The following is a 3,410-nucleotide window of genomic DNA, read 5'->3' as shown; positions in this document are numbered from 1 at the left end:
GAGAGAGAGAGAGTTTTGAATAAAAGCCCATTGGAAATAAATACTGTGTAAAATAAATTCCTCGCAGTTCACATACCCTTCATTCTGAGGTTGTCAATCTTGGCACCCTTTAAATATCAATGTATTTCAGAGAAAAAAATAGAGCGGGTAAGAAATGGCCCACTGAGAGGATAATAAACTGGCCTTGGCCAAACTATACCCCGGGTATAATGTAGCCCAGTCTAGTTTATACGGGGGTATTTATATTCTGGCCTAGGCCAGTTTATACGGGGGGCAGGGGGGAGGGGGGGGGGGGTAAACTCTGGCTTATGCCACTGAGTTCATCCGGGGGTAAACTCTGGACAGGGTAAGATCTGGCCTGTTACACCGGCTATGCATCAATCTAACTCGCTGGACTGCGACCACAGACAGAGAAACAGACAGAGAAAAAAAAACAAAAAAACCCACAGACATACAGAGCCAAAATGACAGCACAGAGACAAACACCGCTCTCTCTCTCTCTCTCTGTCTGTCTCTCTTTCACACACACACACACACACACACACACACACACAAACACCGGCGCGCGCGCGCGGCGGCGGCAAAGAACACGCACACACGCGCGTACTTCTGTGCACGCGCGCTCAGACAGCCGGAGACTGATACACACAGAAACTGAAATAGAAGAAGAAACAATGAAAATACGTCTAAGTAACCCGCACCAACACTGAGACCAAATCAACACACACACACACACACACACACACACACACACACACACACACACACACACACACACCCAATGAAACAGAGAAGAAGTATACAAAGAGAAAACTCAGCATACCCCTCTCCGAACGTTCCCTTCCCCTCAACTACAAACAAAGAAACAAACAAACACGTTTGAGTGTGTCACAATGTGTGTTTGTATCTGTGTGTGTGTGTGTGTGTGTGTGTGTGTGTGTGTGTGTGTGTGTGTGTGTGTGTGTGTTTAAGACAACAATTTTGTATAAGATTCCATTCTGTTCAAGAGCAGCGAACTCAACGAGATTTTGTTGTGATTATTCAGTGTTTACTCTCTCTCTCTCTCTCTCTCTCTCTCTCACGCACACACACACACACTCTCTCTCTCTCTGTCTCCCCTCCCCCTCTCTCTCTCCCTTTGTGTGTGTGTGTGTGTGTGTGTGTGTGTGTGTGTGTAACTTACAAAAGAACAATCCTAGCCGGCCACTCCAAGAGACAAACACATCCACTTATCAATACAAAAAACACAACTGACCTTCACCATTCCACCAACACACACCAACCCCACGCAACACAACACACAAACATCTTCACTAACACATCACAGACCACCAAACAACACAGACACTACACAAACATCTTCACTAACATAATATCACACAGCCAAACAACACAGACGCAGCACACAAACATCTTCACTAACACATCACAGACTACCGCCCATCTTTGTGCCAGGTGTGTTTGCCAGTGACTGGCCGATCACTTAGTAGACACACTGAAGCACGTTGTCATGGACCAGAATTCTGAGAAAATATTGGCAAACACACACACACACACACACTCTCTCTCTCTCTCTCTCTCTCTCTCTCTCTCTCTCCTCCCCCTTTCTCTCCCTGTGTGTGTGTGAGTGTGTGTGTGTGTGTGTGTGTGTGTGTGTGTGTGTGTGTGTGTGTGTGAGAGAGAGGGAGAGAGAGAGAGAGGGAGAGATAGAGTAAACACTGAACAACCACAACAAAATCTCGTGGAGTTCGCTGTTCTTGAACAGAAATGGTAAGTATGGAATCTATACAAAATGGTTATCTTCAAAGCACACACACACACACACACACACACACACACACACACCAAAACAACAACAATAACCATGCAAACACATCACACACACACACACACACACACACACACGCTGACACATACACACGCACTGACACACTGTCACACACACACACACACACACACACACGACCAAACAACAACAAAACAACCAACCATACAACTAAATAAACACACACACACACACACACACACACACACACACAAAAAAAAAACCCTGCAAGCAGCATAACTCTCATCCAGAATGAATCCTCACGTAAAATAAATAAATAAATAAATAAACACAAAAAAACGAACGTCAGTGTAAAAAACAACAACAACAACAAAACAAAGAGCACGCACATGCAAATGCCCTACACACGACCGCCAGCTCAACAACACGAACTTGTATTGCCACCACCACCACCACCACCACCACAGAGAGAGAGAGAAGAAAGAACACACTACACACACAACACAACACTACACACACACACACACAGAGAACAGAGTAACGGTTCCCCCACACACTCAGTCAAAATGATGATGGCACCTACCAGGACACACACAACGTTGAAGTAACAGCCTTAATCCTCGACATGCATGCCTTCACGTGCTTTGTTTTCCTCTTTTCTTTCTTCTTCTCTCCTCTTTCGTCTATCTATCTTCTCTCTATCCTTCCTTCCTTTCTGTCTTTCTTTCTTTTCCTGTTCCTGTTTCAGGTTCCTGGCAAGCTTGGCGTGTGGTGTGGTGGGCTGCTGTACCTGTGCATGACGTCGGTAGGTCTCCTTTAGCACGTGCAAACCGTGACTGACACAGCGGTCGGAAAGTGGGGGTTGTGTGTGTGTGTGTGTGTGTGTGTGTGTTGCTTTTCTATCTCTCTCTCACTCTCCCTGGCTGCTCAGAACTGACTTCACTTCAACAGCATGCATGCAACGGATATTTTAGAATTGGGAGGAGCTGGCTGCATGTGTGTTGTGTCTGGGTGTTGTCTGCAGTTTTTTGGGGGGTTTGTTTTTTTGGGGGGTTGGGGGGGGGGTGTTGCTTTTTTTCTCCTGTGCTGTTCTGTGCAATGCTGTGTGTCAGTGTGTAATGTGTGGTTGTGTGTGTTAGTGTGTGTGTGTGTGATTATGAAAAATATTCTCATCATATATCAAGCAAAGCTAAGGTGAGAGAAAGAGACAGAGAGGGCGAGCGAGCGAGTGTGTGTGTGTGTGTGTCTGCAGCTGGTTGTCACAGTATTCATTCCCAGGCTGATTAATAATTAGTCATCGTTTCTTTTTCTCGCTTCTTGCAGTTGAAGAGATAGAGGGGTAGGAGGAGAAGGAGGTGTGTGTGTGTGTGTGTGTGTGTGTTGCGGTTTTTTGTTTGTTTGTTTGTTGTTGTTTTTTGGGTTTTTCTTATATTATTATTTACTCGGTAGATCAACGAAACAAGCCTTTTTATCAAACGTCAAAGTTGAGTGTGTTGGAGAGGAAAACCTTTTCCAGAAATAGAAAAATGAAGAATAACAGCAACGAGAACAAGAAAATGAAGATTTTTACCACAAAGCCACTCTCCCTTGCTTACATGTACACACACAACCCCAACACCATTGA

The 3,410-nt window shown here is 45.0% G+C and overlaps 1 protein-coding gene across 1 annotated transcript in view; it reads right to left on the bottom strand.

The window, feature by feature from the left end:
• LOC143288610 (leucine-rich repeat-containing protein 14-like) overlaps positions 1 to 2,557 on the bottom strand; it is a 34,718-nt gene extending 32,161 nt beyond the window's left edge. The window contains exon 1 of the mRNA XM_076597266.1: positions 2,370 to 2,557. The gene's annotated coding sequence lies outside the window, so the exon portion shown is untranslated. The remainder of the gene's footprint in view (positions 1 to 2,369) is intronic.
• Positions 2,558 to 3,410: the final 853 nt, after the last annotated feature.

This window comes from Babylonia areolata, chromosome 12, assembly GCF_041734735.1.
Source record: "Babylonia areolata isolate BAREFJ2019XMU chromosome 12, ASM4173473v1, whole genome shotgun sequence".
Classification (NCBI taxonomy): domain Eukaryota; kingdom Metazoa; phylum Mollusca; class Gastropoda; order Neogastropoda; family Buccinidae; genus Babylonia; species Babylonia areolata.
Note: the sequence above shows the minus strand (reverse complement) of the source record. Positions and strands in the feature narration are given on the sequence as shown.